Here is a 16,776-nt window from a genome sequence, read left to right as displayed (position 1 = left end):
ATGTACCTTGAGCGGGGAGTGGTTCCATTTCTTGGGAGACCGGGTTGGTAGTGTTTTGCCACCGGGGTATGATTCGCGAGGGCGAAGTGAGCTTAGTGGTTTACTTGCTAGCTTTGAGAGTAGCGAGTGTGTTGAGACCCAGGTTGTGTTACCGAGGGTGGTTTGTGAGTATTCGGATGTCTTTCCCGAAGATCTTGTTAGTTTGCCACCTCACCGAGAGATAGAGTTCTCTATTGATTTAGTGCCTGGTACGGCGCCGATTTCTATGGCACCTTACCGTTTTGCTCCAGCAGAGTTGGTTGAGTTGAAAGTTCAGCTCCAGGAATTGCTCGATAAGGGCTTTGTTCGCCCTAGTGTTTCACCGTGGGGAGCACCGGCCCTCTTTGTTAAAAAGAAAGATGGTGCCTTGAGATTGTGTATTGACTACCGGAAGTTGAATCGGGCTACGGTTAAGAATAAGTATCCTATGCCCCGTATAGATGATTTGTTTGACCAATTGAAGGGTTCCCGTTGTTTCTCTAAGATAGACTTGAGATCGGGTTACCATCAGTTGAGGGTCAGGGAGGAAGATATTCCGAAGACGGCATTCCGTACGCGGTATGGCCATTATGAGTTTCTGGTGATGCCATTTGGGCTTACCAATGCACCGGCAGTCTTTATGGACTTGATGAACCGGATTTTCCGGGAGTTCTTAGACCGCTTTGTGGTTGTTTTTGTGGACGATATCCTTATCTATTCGTCATCTAAGGAGGAGCACGAGGAACACTTGAGAGTGGTGCTTGAGTTACTTAGAGCCCATAGGCTGTATGCCAAGTTTGGGAAGTGTGAGTTCTGGCTGAGGGAAGTCAAATTCTTAGGCCACGTGGTATCCGGGGAAGGGGTGTCTGTTGATACATCCAAGGTTGAGGCAGTGCAAGATTGGGCACAGCCTAAGAGTGTGTTTGAGATCCGCAGTTTTCTGGGATTAGCTGGGTATTACCGTCGGTTTGTGAAAGATTTCTCCAGGTTAGCGTCACCGTTGACTAGACTGACTCGGAAGGGAGTCAAGTTTGTGTGGAGTGAGACTTGTGAAAGGTCGTTCCAAGAGCTGAAGGTTAGATTGACCACCGCTCCGGTGTTGATTATTCCGGAGAGAGGGTTGGGTTATGCGGTTTATTGTGATGCCTCACGAGAGGGTTTGGGTTGTGTGTTGATGCAGGAGGGGAAAGTGGTAGCTTATGGCTCACGTCAGTTGAAAATACACGAGAATAATTACCCCACACACGACCTAGAGTTAGCAGCTGTGATCTTTGCCTTGAAAATCTGGAGGCACTACCTTTATGGTGAGAGGTTCGAGGTATTCTCGGATCACAAGAGTTTGAAGTATCTGTTTACACAGAGAGATGTGGCTGTTTTCGTATCGAAGTGCCTTACTTGTCAGCAAGTGAAGGCCGAGCATCAGAGGCCAGCGGGTTTGTTGCAACCCTTGCCTATTGCCGAGTGGAAGTGGGAGCATGTCACTATGGACTTCGTTGTAGGTCTTCCGAGGACTCAACGGGGTAGTGATGCTATTTGGGTGGTTGTAGACCGGTTGACTAAGTCGGCGCACTTTATTCCTATGCGCGTGAGAGATTCGGTAGACCATCTTGCCGATTTGTATATTCGGGACGTAGTGAGATTGCACGGGGTCCCAGTGACGATCGTCTCAGATAGAGATCCTCGTTTTACTGCTAGATTGTGGCAGAGTTTGCAGAGTGCCTTGGGCACTAAGTTGACCTTTAGTACGGCTTATCATCCTCAGACTGACGGGCAGTCCGAGCGTACTATTCAGATCCTCGAGGATATGCTTCGGGGTTGTGTCCTGGACTTCAGTGGGACGTGGGAGAGGCACTTGCCATTGGTAGAGTTTGCCTACAACAATAGTTTTCAGTCTAGCATCGGTATGGCACCGTTTGAGGCCTTGTATGGCCGACCGTGTAGGTCTCCAGTTTGTTGGGCCGAGGTGGGTGATGCACCTTTGTTGGGTCCGGAGTTGGTTAGGGAGACGACGGAAAAAGTTGAGCTTATCCGTAGGAGGCTTGTTACAGCCCAGAGTCGACAAAAGAGTTATGCCGACCGTAGGAGGAGGCCTTTGGCGTTTGAGGTAGGTGATCATGTCTTTCTGAAGATATCACCTAGGCGAGGCCTGATGAGGTTTGGGAAGAGTGGGAAGTTATCCCCTCGGTTTATTGGTCCTTTTGAGATCCTTGAGAGGATTGGTGAGGTTGCTTATCGATTAGCCTTACCACCGCAGTTGTCCGGAGTGCATGACGTGTTTCATGTGAGTATGCTTCGGAAGTTTGAGCCAGATCCATCACATGTGTTGGATTGGACTGATTTAGAGGTAGATGAGGATGCCTCGTATGAGGAGAGACCGATTCGGGTCTTGGATAGGCGGGATCAAGTCCTGCGTGGCAAGACCATTCCTTTGGTGAAAGTCTTGTGGAAACATCACGGAGTGGAGGAAGCCACTTGGGAACGTGAGTTGGAAGTCCGAGAGAAATATCCGGACTTGTTTGTTAATATGTGATCTTGTAGTTAAATTTTGCATTTTGTTGAACTTAAGAGCTTTTATATATGTCTTAAGTTGTGAAACATTGAAAATGTTTGGGTTATTGGAAGTATGTTTTGGGAACTTGCCTTATATGGAAGTTGATTGTAACATGGTATATGCTGAATATATTGTTGAAATTGGAAAGATAGTGCATAATGTTGATGCATGTTAAAAGTACATATGTTGTTTACATATTGTGAAAAGCCTCTTGTTAAAGGGAGGGGGTGACCGGTAATGGGTCGAATTGTTAAATGTTAAAATATAACATTGTTTAAAAAAAAACTTGTTTTTGAGAAACTTATGCTTAATTTCGGGGACGAAATTCTTTAAGGGGGGGAGGTTATAGCGATCCCGGGTTTAACCTTGTTGTACAGTGATCCGGACATGTGTCCGTGGATGTTGGTAGTTGGTTATCATCGTGTTTACATCCTTTCTTACTTTGTATTTGAGTTATAAGATGTGTTGGGTGGGTTTGTTTCGGGTTGGTTGAGTTTAGAAACCAAAACTAGTTGCCCAGATTTTTGGCCTGTCCGCTCGAGCGGAGGTGTTGGCGCTCGAGCGGGGAATACACCCATCCAGTATTTATTGTGCAGTGTTGTACGCTCGAGCGTAGGGTTGGGAGCTCGAGCGGAGGTCTAGTTCTGCAAAAGTGCTGAGCGAGTGCATTCTGCGCTCGAGCGGGAGGTTGGCCGCTCGAGCGTAAATCTGTGAGTGGCCGCTCGAGCGGGGTGTTTTACGCTCGAGCGGAGACCTGGGTTAAAGTTCCGAAATTGTGACTTTTCAAATCACTTTTTGCTTTCTCTTCTCTCTCTTACTTTTCCAAAAAGCCATTTTCAGAGCTTCTCACTCTAAATCGGCCCTTCTCTCTTAGATTTGATCTAGTAAGGATCGTTTACTCACCTTTTGTCTTCACAAAAGTTGTGTTGATCGTCGAGAGCTTCCTTTTGATCTGAAAATTTCGAGGTTTGGAGCATTTTGGTTTTGGTCTTCATCTCCTTTGGGGCTCCGGGTTTGAGGTAGGGATAACCTACTCCTCTCTATGGGTTTTGTCTTTAAATTTTGGTATTTTGAGATGTTGGGCTTGGTTTGGTAATTTTGTGAAAGTTTGGGGCTTTTGTGCAATTATACAAAAGTTGGGGTTTTATTCATAATAAACCTAGATGCATGTTTAGCATAAAAAAATGGAATGATTGCTGAATCATTGAAGAAAATTGGACCTAAGGGTTGAAATGGTAATTATGGAAAATAGCCTAATTACATTGTTTAATTAATTGGGATAATTAATTGATGAGAAATGAGGAAATGAAATGTTGATTGAATATCCATTTGTGCATTTATTTTCTGTTTTAGAAATAACTGCTTTGGGCTATCGGTGGAGGATAGTCATGATTGTTGTAGACAATGTATGTTGATTAGGCAAACTGAAACTAATCAATGGAATGTGTTATGAAACTTGACAGTTGCTAGAATACATTAATTGTTTGTATTGTGTGATTGTATATAGAACCAATGTGTTTATATACGTTGTGTGTAGAGGAGGAGATAGGGGATGTACTCCGCGGTTTAGGGGAAGATAGGGGATGGACCTCTAAACCGGATAGGTATTTGGAGGAGATAGGGGATGTACTCCGTAGACAGAGCTCATATGCTTGTCTAGAGAAGTGAAGATAGAGCTCATATGCTTATCTTTGTGAAGTGTTGTGAAGTGTGGATACAGCTTGTATGCTTATCTGTGGATATTGTTGATATACATATCTGTTGTGAAGTGTGGATACAGCTTGTATGCTTATCTGTGGATATTGTTGATATACATATCTGTTGTAGAATGTGGAGATAGCTTTTATGCTTATCTGAATGTGAGATATAGTTTTTATACATATCTGTGGAAATGATGATAGAGCTAGCATGCTTATCTGTTAAAAAGGGAAAATGAAAAGTAATTGGGACTTGTAAGTCGTTGACATAAATATGTAATTTATGTGATTGTATCAGTGTAGACCGACTATCAATTGCTAATGTTTTAGTCATTGTCCATGGTTGGTTTAGTGTATTTCTACTGGGCTGTGGCTCACCCTATATGGGAATATCATTTTCAGGTACAGGAAGCATGCCACCTCCAAGGACATAGCTGGGAGGCTAGTGGCGGGCATAGTTTTGTCGTTTTACTTTTGATGTATTACATGTAATTTCAAGCCAAGGGCTTAATGTGTAAACGAGTTAGAACTCTTTGTTGTAACCAAGTGTTAACTTGGAAAGCTGTAAGCCCGTAGGGCATTTTGTTATGAGGTTAACATGTAATACTTAAGTAATGGAACTCTAATGAATGAAAGAATGTGGTTAGTTTATATGTAAATGCATGTCTTATCTGATGGGTTTATTGTTATTATTTTGAGGGCGTTACATTACTTTTCTATTCAACTTCCTTTTTTATTTAATTTCCAAATATATCGTTAAGGTGTAGTGGTTTCTCGAATGAACTTCTATTTTTAATTTTCTGCAACTTCCACTTTTATTTTTATTTAACATCATTTTTTCTTCCAGTTTCTTTTCTACGCAACTTCCTTTTTTTATTTAATTTCCAAATAGATCGTTAAGGTATAGTGGTTTCTGGATTGAATTTCCATTTTTAATTTTATTCAACTTCCATTTTTATTTTTATTCAAGTTCCATTTTTATTCAAGTTACTTTTCTATTAAACTTCTTTTCTATTTAATTTCCAAATAGATCGTTCATGTATAGTGGTTTCTTGAATGAACTTCCATTTTCAATTTTCTGCAACTTCCATTTTTATTTTTATTCGACTTCCATTTTTATTCAAGTTATTTTTCTATTCAACTTCCTTTTTTATTTAATTTAAAATTAGATCGTTAAGGTTTAGTGGTTTCTTGAATGAACTTCCATTTTCAATTTTCTGCGACTTCCATTTTTATTTTTATTCAACTTCTTTTTTTTATTCAAGTTTCTTTTCTATTCAACTTCCTTTTTTATTTAATTTCCAAATAGATCGTTAAGGTATAGTGGTTTCTGGATTGAACTTCCACTTCCAATTTTATGCAACTTTCATATTTATTTTTATTCAACTTCTATTTTTATTGAAGTTACTTTTCTATTCAACTTCCTTTTTTATTTAATTTCCAAATAGATCGTTAAGGTATAGTGGTTTCTTGAATGAACTTCCATTTTAAATTTTATGCAACTTCCACTTTTATTTTTATTCAAATTCTTTTTTTATTCAAGTTTCTTTTCTATTCACATTCAATTTCCTTTTTTATTTAATTTCCAAATAGATGGTTAAGGTATAGTGGTTTCTGGATTGAACTTCCATTTCTAATTTTATGAACATTTCATTTTTATTTTTATTCAACTTCCATTTTTATTCAATTTAGTTTTCTATTAAACTTCCTTTTTTATTTAATTTCCAAATAGATCGTTAAGGTATAGTGGTTACATGAATGAACTTCCATTTTTAATTTTATGCAACGTCCATTTTTATTTTTATTCAACTTCTATTTTTATGGAATTTATTTTTCTATTCAACTTCCTTTTTTATTTAATTTCCAAATATATCGTTAAGGTATAGTGGTTTCTTGAATGAACTTCCAATTTTAATTTTCTGTAAATTCGATTTTTATTTTTATTCAACTGCTTTTTTTATTCAATTTTCTTTCCTATTCAAATTCCTTTTTTATTTAATTTCCAAATAGATCGTTAAGGTATAGTGGTTTCTGATTTGAACTTCCATTTTTAATATTATGCAACTTTCATTTGTATTTTTATTCAACTTTCATTTTTATTCAATTTAGTTTTCTATTAAACTTCCTTTTCTAATTAATTTCCAAATAGATCGTTAAAGTATAGTGGTTTCTTGAATGAACTTCCATTTTAAATTTTATGCAACTTCCATTTTTATTTTTATTCAACTTCTTTTTTTATTCAAGTTTCTTTTCTATTCACATTCAACTTCCTTTTTTATTTAATTTCCAAATAGATCGTTAAGGTATAGTGGTTTCTGGATTGAACTTCCATTTTTAATTTTATGCAACTTTCATTTTTATTTTTATTCAACTTCCATTTTTATTCAATTTACTTTTCTATTAAACTTTCTTTTTTTATTTAATTTCCAAATAGATCGTTAAGGTATAGTGGTTTCTTGAATGAACTTCCGTTTTTAATTTTCTGCCACTTCCATTTTTATTTTTATTCAAGTTATTTTTCTAGTTAACTTCATTTTTTATTTAATTTCCAAATAGATCGTTAAGGTATAGTGGTTTCTTGAATGAGCTTTTATTTTTAATTTAATGCAACGTCCATTTTTATTTTTATTCAACTTCCATTTTTATGGAAGTTATTTTTCTATTCAACTTCCTTTTTTATTTAATTTCCAAATGTATCGTTAAGGTATAGTGGTTTCTTGAATGAACTTCCAATTTTAATTTTCTGCAACTTCGATTTTTACTTTTATGCAACTTCTTTTTTTATTCAAGTTTCTTTTCTATTCAACTTCTTTTTGTATTTAATTTCCAAATAGATCGTTAAGGTAGAGTGGTTTCTGGATTGACCTTCCATTTTTAATTTTATGCAACTTTCATTTTTATTTTTGTTCAACTTCCATTTTTATTCAATTTAATTTTCTATTAAACATCCTTTTTTATTTAATTTCCAAATAGATCGTTAAGGTATAGTGGTTTCTTGAATGAACTTCCATTTTTAATTTTATGCAACGTCCATTTTTATTTTTATTCAACTTCCATTTTTCTGGAAGTTATTTTTCTATTCGACTTCCTTTTTTTATTTAATTTCCAAATATATCGTTAAGGTATAGTGGTTTCTTCGATGAACTTCCAATTTTAATTTTCTGCAACTTTGATTTTTATTTTTATTCAACTTTTTTTTTTATTCAATTTTCTTTTCTATTCAACTTCCTTTTTTATTTAATTTCCAAATAGATCGTTAAGGTATAGTGGTTTCTGGATTGAACTTCCATTTTTAATTTTATGCCACTTTCATTTGTATTTTTATTCAACTTTCATTTTTATTCAATTTAGTTTTCTATTAAACTTCCTTTTTTATTTAATTTCCAAATAGATCGTTAACGTATAGTGGTTTCTTGAATGAACTTCCATTTTAATTTTTATTCAACTTCTTTTTTTATTCAAGTTTCTTTTCTATTCACATTCAACTTCCTTTTTTATTTAATTTCCAAATAGATCGTTAAGGTATAGTGGTTTCTGGATTGAACTTCTATTTTTAATTTTATGCAACTTTCATTTTTATTTTTATTCAACTTCAATTTTTATTCAATTTACTTTTCTGTTAAACTTCCTTTTTTATTTAATTTCCAAAGAGATCGTTAAGGTATAGTGGTTTCTTAAATGAACTTCCATTTTTATTTTTATTCAACTTCCATTTTTATTCAAGTTATTTTTCTATTGAACTTCCTTTTTTATTTAATTTCCAAATAGATCGTTAAGGTATAGTGGTTTTTTGTATGAACTTCCATTTTTAATTTTCTAAAACTTCCATTTTTATTTTTATTCAACTTCTTTTTTTATTCAAGTTTCTTTTCTATTCAACTTCCTTTTTTATTTAATTTCCAAATATATCGTTAATGTATAGTGGTTTCTGGATTGAACTTCCATTTTTAATTTTATGCAACTTTCATTTTTATTTTTAATCAACTTTCATTTTTATTAAATTTAGTTTTCTATTAAACATCCCTTTTTATTTAATTTCAAAATAGATGGTTAAGGTATAGTGGTTTCATGAATGAACTTCCATTTTTAATTTTATGCAATTTTTATTCGAATTCCATTTTTATGGAAGTTATTTTTCTATTCAACTTCCTTTTTTATTTAATTTCCAAATATATCGTTAAGGTATAGTGGTTTTATGAATGAACTTCCATTTTTAATTTTATGCAACGTCCATTTTAATTTTTATTCAACTTCCATTTTTACAGAAGTTATTTTTCTATTCAACTTCCTTTGTTCTTTAATTTCCAAATATATCGTTAAAGTACAGTGGTTTCTTCAATGAAGTTCCAATTTTAATTTTCTGCAACTTCGAATTTTATTTTTATTCAACTTCTTTTTTTATTCAATTTTCTTTTCTATTCAACTTCCTTTTTTATTTAATTTCCAAATAGATCGTTAAGATATAGTGGTTTCTGGATTGAACTTCCATTTTTAATTTTATGCCACTTTCATTTGTATTTTTATTCAACTTTCATTTTTATTCAATTTAGTTTTCTATTAAACTTCCTTTTTTATTTAATTTCCAAATAGATCGTTAACGTATAGTGGTTTCTTGAATGAACTTCCATTTTAATTTTTATTCAACTTCTTTTTTTATTAAAGTTTCTTTTCTATTCACATTCAACTTCCTTTTTTATTTAATTTCCAAATAGATCGTTAAGGTATAGTGGTTTCTGGATAGAACTTCCATTTTTAATTTTATGCAACTTTCATTTTTATTTTTATTCAACTTCAATTTTTATTCAATTTACTTTTCTATTAAACTTCCTTTTTTATTTAATTTCCAAAGAGATCGTTAAGGTATAGTGGTTTCTTGAATGAACTTCCATTTTTATTTTTATTCAACTTCCATTTTTATTCAAGTTATTTTTCTATTTAACTTCCTTTTTTATTTAATTTCCAAATAGATTGTTAAGGTATAGTGGTTTCTTGAATGAACTTCCATTTTTAATTTTCTAAAACTTCCATTTTTATTTTTATTCAACTTCTTTTTTTGTTCAAGTTTCTTTTCTATTCAACTTCCTTTTTTATTTAATTTCCAAATATATCGTTAATGTATAGTGATTTCTGGATTGAACTTCCATTTTTAATTTTATGCAACTTTCGTTTTTATTTTTATTCAACTTCCATTTTTACTAAATTTAGTTTTCTATTAAACATCCTTTTTTATTTAATTTCTAAATAGATCGTTAAGGTATAGTTGTTTCTGGATTGACCTTCCAATTTTAATTTTATGCAACTTTCATTTTTACTTAAACGTCCATTTTTATTTTTATTCGACTTCCATTTTTATTCAAGTTATTTTTCTATTCAACTTCCTTTTTTATTTAATTTCCAAATAGATCGTTAAGGTTTAGTGGTTTCTTGAATGAACTTCCATTTTTAATTTTCTGCAACTTCCTTTTTTATTTTTATTCAACTTCTTTTTTTATTCAAGTTTCTTTTCTGTTCAACTTCCTTTTTTATTTATTTTCCAAATAGATCGTTCAGGTATAGTGGTTTCTGGATTGAACTTCCATTTTCAATTTTATGCAACTTTCATTTTTATTTTTATTCAACTTCCATTTTTCTTCTATATAGTTTTCTATTAAACTTGCTTTTTTATTTAATTTCCAAATAGATTGTTAAGGTATAGTGGTTTCTTGAATGAACTTCCATTGTTAATTTTCTGCAACTTCCATTTTTATTTTAATTTAACTTCTTTTTTTATTCAAGTTTCTTTTCTATTCACATTTAACTTCCTTTTTTATTTAATTTCCAAATAGATCGTTAAGGTATAGTGGTTTCTGGATTGAACTTCCATTTTTGATTTTATGCAACTTTCATTTTTATTTTTATTCAACTTCCATTTTTATTCAATTTACTTTTCTATTAAACTTCCTTTTTTTATTTAATTTCCAAATAGATCGTTAAGGTATAGTGGTTTCTGGAATGAACTTCCATTTTTAATTTTCTGCCACTTCCATTTTTATTTTTATTCAACTTCCATTTTTATTCAAGTTATTTTTCTATTTAACTTCCTTTTTTATTTAATTTCCAAATTGATCGTTAAGGTATAGCGGTTTCTTGAATGAACTTTCATTTTTAAATTTATGCAACGTCCATTTTTATTTTTATTCAACTTCCATGTTTATGGAAGTTATTTTTCTATTCAACATCCTTTTTTATTTAATTTCCAAATATATCGTTAAGGTATTGTGTTTTCTTGAATGAACTTCCAATTTTAATTTTCTGCCACTTCAATTTTTATTTTTATTAAACTTCTTTTTTTATTCAAGTTTCTTTTCTATTCAACTTCCATTTTTATTTAATTTCCAAATAGATCATTAAGGTATAGTGGCTTCTGGATTAAACTTCCATTTTTAATTTTATGCAACTTTCGTTTTTATTTTTATTCAACTTCCATTTTTATTCAATTTAGTTTTCTATTAAACATCCTTTTTATTTAATTTCCAAATAGATCGTTATGGTATAGTGGTTTCATGAATGAACTTCCATTTTTAATTTTATGCAACGTCCATTTTAATTTTTATTCAACTTCCATTTTTACGGAAGTTATTTTTCTATTCAACTTCCTTTGTTCTTTAATTTCAAAATATATCGTTAAAGTATAGTGGTTTCTTCAATGAAGTTCCAATTTTAATTTTCTGCAACTTCGATTTTTATTTTTATTCAACTTCTTTTTTTATTCAATTTTCTTTTCTATTCAACTTCCTTTTTTATTTAATTTCCAAATAGATCGTTAAGGTATAGTGGTTTCTGGATTGAACTTCCATTTTTAATTTTATGTCACTTTCATTTGTATTTTTATTCAACTTTCATTTTTATTCAATTTAGTTTTCTATTAAACTTCCTTTTTTATTTAATTTCCAAATAGATCATTAAGGTATAGTGGTTTCTTGAATGAACTTCCATTTTAAATTTTATGCAACTTCCATTTTTATTTTTGTTCAAGTTCTTTTTTTATTCAAGTTTCTTTTCTTTTCACATTCAACTTCCTTTCTTATTTAATTTCCAAATAGATCGTTAAGGTGTAGTGGTTTCTGCATTGAACTTCCATTTTTAATTTTATGCAACTTCCATTTTCATTCAATTTACTTTTCTGTTAAACTTGCTTTTTTATTTAATTTCAAAATAGATCGTTAAGGTATAGTGGTTTCATGAATGAACTTCCATTTTTAATTTTCTGCCACTTCCATTTTTATTTTTATTCAACTTCTTTTTTTATTCAATTTTCTTTTCTATTCAACTTCCTTTTTTATTTAATTTCCAAATAGATCGTTAAGGTATAGTGGTTTCTGGATTGAACTTCCATTTTTAATTTTAAGCAACTTTTATTTTTATTTTTATTCAACTTCTTTTTTTATTCAAGTTTCTTTTCTATTCACATTCAACTTCCTTTTTTATTTAATTTCCAAATAGATCGTTAAGGTATATTGGTTTCTGAATTGAACTTCCATTTTTAATTTTTTGCAACTTTCATTTTTATTTTTTTCAACTTCCATTTTTATTCAATTTACTTTTCTATTAAACTTCCTCTCTTTATTTAATTTCCAAATAGATCGTTAAGGTATAGTGGTTTCTGGATTGAACTTCCATTTTTAATTTTAAGCAACTTTCATTTGTATTTTTATTCAACTTTCATTTTTATTCAATTTAGTTTTCAATTAAACTTCCTTTTTTATTTAATTTCCAAATAGATCGTTAAGGTATAGTGGTTTCTTGAATGAACTTCCATTTTAAATTTTATGCAACTTCCATTTTTATTTTTGTTCAACTTCTTTTTTTATTCAAGTTTCTTTTCTATTCACATTCAACTTCCTTTTTTATTTAATTTCTAAATAGATCGTTAAGGTATAGTGGTTTCTGGATTGAACATCGATTTTCAATTTTTTGCAACTTTCATTTTTATTTTTATTCAACTTCCATTTTTATTCAATTTACTTTTCTATTAAACTTCCTTTCTTTATTTAATTTCCAAATAGATCGTTAAGGTATAGTGGTTTCTGGATTGAACTTCCATTTTTAATTTTAAGCAACTTTCATTTGTATTTTTATTCAACTTTCATTTTTATTCAATTTAGTTTTCTATTAAACTTCCTTTTTTATTTAATTTCCAAATAGATCGTTAAGGTATAGTGGTTTCTTGAATGAACTTCCATTTTAAATTTTATGCAACTTTCATTTTTATTTTTATTCAACTTCTTTTTTTTATTCATGTTTCTTTTCTATTCACATTCAACTTCCTTTTTTATTTAATTTCCAAATAGATCGTTAAGGTATAGTGGTTTCTGGATTGAACTTCCATTTTAAATTTTATGCAACTTTCATTTTTATTTTTATTCAACTTCCATTTTTATTCAATTTACTTTTCTATTAAACTTTCTTTTCTTATTTAATTTCCAAATAGATCGTTAAGGTATAGTGGTTTCTTGAATGAACTTCCTTTTTTAATTTTCTGCCACTTCCATTTTTATTTTTATTCAACTTCCATTTTTATTCAAGCTATTTTTCTATTTAACTTCATTTTTTATTTAATTTCCAAATAGATAGTTAAAGTATAGTGGTTTCTTGAATGAACTTTCATTTTTAATTTTATGCAACGTCCATTTTTATGGAAGTTATTTTTATAATCAACTTCCTTTTTTATTTAATTTCCAAATATATCGTTAAGGTATAGTGATTTCTTGAATGAACTTCCAATTTTAATTTTCTGCAACTTCGATTTTTACTTTTATGCAACTTCTTTTTTTATTCAAGTTTCTTTTCTATTCAACTTCCTTTTTTTATTTAATTTCCAAATAGATTGTTAAGGTATAGTGGTTTCTTAAATGCACTTCCCTTTTTAATTTTCAACAACTTCCATTTTTATTTTTATTCGACTTCCATTTTTATTCAAGTTATTTTTCTATTCAACTACCTTTTTTATTTAATTTCCAAATAGATCATTATGGTTTAGCGGCTTCTTGAATTAACTTCTATTTTAAATTTTTTCTAACTTCCATTTTTATTTTTAATTAACTTCATTTTTTCTACAAGTTTCTTTTCTACTCAACTTGTTTTTTTATTTAATTTCCAAATAGATCGTTATGGTATAGTGGTTTCCGGATTGAACTTCCATTTTTAATTTTATGCAACTTTCATTTTTATTTTTATTAAACTTTCATTTTTATTCAATTTAGTTTTCTATTAAACTTCCTTTTTTATTTAATTTCCAAATAGATCGTTAAGGTATAGTGGTTTCTTGAATGAACTTCCATTTTAAATTTTCTGCAACTTCCATTTTTATTTTAATTCAACTTCTTTTTTTATTCAAGTTTCTTTTGTATTCAACTTCCTTTTTTATTTAATTTCCAAATAGATCGTTAAGATTTAGTTGTTTCTTGAATGGACTTCCATTTTTATTTTAATTCAACTTCTTTTTTTATTGAAGTTTTTTTCTATTCACATTCAACTTCCTTTTTTATTTAATTTCCAAATAGATCGTTAAGGTTTAGTGGTTTCTTGAATGAACTTCCATTTTAAATTTTTTGCAACTTCCACTTTTATTTTTATTTAACTTCATTTTTTCTTCAAGTTTCATTTCTACTCAACTTCCTTTTTTATCTAATTTCCAAATAGATCGTTAAGGTATAGTGATTTCTGGATTGAACTTCCATTTTTAATTTTATGCAACTTTCATTTTTATTTTTATTCAACTTTCATTTTTATTCAATTTAGTTTTCTATTGAACGTCCTTTTTTATTTAATTTCCAAATATATCGTTAAGGTATAGTGGTTTCTTGAATGAACTTCCATTTTAAATTTTCTGCAACTTCCATTTTTATTTTTATTCAACTTCTTTTTTTATTCAAGTTTCTTTTCTATTCAACTTCCTTTTTTATTTAATTTCCAAATAGGTCGTTAAGGTTTTGTGGTTTCTTGAATGCACTTTCCTTTTTAATTTTCTGCAACTTCCATTTTTATTTTTATTCGACTTCCATTTTTATTCAAGTTTCTTTGCAATTCAACTTCCTTTTTTATTTAATTTCCAAATAGATCTGTAACGCCCTCAAAATAATAACATTAAACCCATCAGATAAGACATGCATTTACATATAAACTAACCGCATTCCTTTCATTCATTAGAATTCCAAGACATAAGTATTACATGTTAACCTCATAACAAAATGCCCTACGGGCTTACAGCTTTCCAAGTTAACACTTGGTTACAACAAAGAGTTCTAACTCGTTTACACATTAAGCCCTTGGCTTGAAATTACATGTAATACATCAAAAGTAAAACGACAAAACTATGCCCGCCACTAGCCTCCCAGCTATGTCCTTGGAGGTGGCATGCTTCCTGTACCTGAAAATGATATTCCCATATAGGGTGAGCCACAGCCCAGTAGAAATACACTAAACCAACCATGGACAATGGCTAAAACATTAGCAATTGATAGTTGGTCAACACTGATACAATCACATAAATTACATATTTATGTCAACGACTTACAAGTCCCAATTACTTTTCATTTTCCCTTTTCAATAGATAAGCATGCTAGCTCTATTATCATTTCCACAGATATGTATAAAAACTATATCTCACATTCTCAACAGATATGTATATCAACAATATCCACAGATAAGCATACAAGTTGTATCCACATTCTACAACAGATATGTATATCAATAATATCCACAGATAAGCATACAAGCTGTATCCACACTTCACTTCACAAAGATAAGCATATGAGATCTATCTTCACTTCTCTAGACAAGCATATGAGCTCTGTCTACGGAGTTCATCCCCTATCTCCTCCCAATACCTATCCGGTTTAGAGGTACATCCCCTATCTTCCCCTAAACCGCGGAGTACATCCCCTATCTCCTCCTCTACACATAACGTATATAAACACATTGGTTCTATATACAATCACACAATACACACAATTAATGTATTTTATCAACCGTCAAGTTCCATGACACATTCCATTGATTAGTTTCCGTTTACCTAATCATCATGCATTGTCTACAACAATCTCGACTATCCTCCACCGATAGCCCAAAGCAGTTATTTCTAAAACAGAAAATAAATGCACAAATGGATATTCAATCAACATTTCATTTCCTCATTTCTCACCAATTAATTATCCCAATTAATTAAACAATGTAATTAGGCCATTTTCCATAATTACCATTTCAGCCCTTAGGTCCCATTTTCATCAATGATTCAACAATCATTCTATTTTTCTATGCCAAACATGCATCTAGGTTTATTATGAATAAAACCCCAACTTTTGTAAAATTACACAAAAGCCCCAAACTTTCACAAAATTACCAAACCAAGCCCAACATCTCAAAATACCAAAATTTAAAGACAAAACCCATAGAGAGGAGTAGGATATCCCTACCTCGAAGTTTTAGCCCAAAAGGAGATGAAGACTCCAAGATCAACGTGCTCCAAATCCAAACTTTTTCAGATTAAATCGAAGCTCTCAACGCCCTCTATCTTTTTAACAAAGGCCTTAGGCTAGATTCACACCCTAGGGAGATCAAATCTTAGAGAGAGTGCAAGTTTAGAGAGAGAGGGTGTCGGATTTAGGGTTTAATCAAAGAAAAGGACTGAAAAAGTGATGTTTTAGACGCTGCTGTCCGCTGATATAAAACACGCTCGCTCGAGCGAAGGATTGGTCGCTCGAGCGACCAGACACAGAAAACTCTCGCTCGAGCCAAGAAGTTCTCGATCGAGCGAAGAAAAACCCAGACCGCTCGAGCCACGAAAATCTCGCTCGAGCCAGAAACTACAACTCTCAGGTCCAGAACCGGGGCAACACTACTCTCGCTCGAGCGACAGACTCCTCGCTCGAGCGAAGGACCAAAAATCTGGGCAGCAACACTAGGCTCCCAAACACAACCAACCTGTAACAAACCTGCCCAACACATCCCATAATTCAAAATACAAAGTAAAGAGGATGCAAACTAGGAAATAAACAACTACCAACATCCACGGACACATGTCCGGATCACTGTACAACAAGGGTAAACCCGGGATCGCTATAAGATCGTTAAGGCTTACGGGTTTTTTGAATGAACTTCCATTTTAAATTTTCTGCAACTTTCATATTTATTTTAATTGAACTTCTTTTTTTATTCAAGTTTCTTTTCTATTCAACTTCCTTTTTTATTTTATTTCCAAATAGATCATTAAGGTTTTGTGGTTTCTTGAATGAACTTCCATTTTAAATTTTTTGCAACTTCCATTTTTATTTTAATTCAACTTCTTTTTTTATTCAAGTTTCTTTTCTATTCACGTTCAACTTCCTTTTTTATTTAATTTCCAAATAGATCGTTAAGGTATAGTGGTTTCTTGAATGAACTTCCATTTTAACTTTTATGCAACTTCCATTTTTATTTTTTAAACTTCTTTTTTTATTCATGTTTCTTTTCTATTCACATTCAACTTCCTTT

Source organism: Camellia sinensis, unplaced genomic scaffold, assembly GCF_055761805.1.
Source record: "Camellia sinensis isolate YWXY unplaced genomic scaffold, ASM5576180v1 Unanchor2, whole genome shotgun sequence".
NCBI classification, from domain to species: Eukaryota; Viridiplantae; Streptophyta; class Magnoliopsida; order Ericales; family Theaceae; genus Camellia; species Camellia sinensis.
This window is presented reverse-complemented; position numbering follows the sequence as displayed.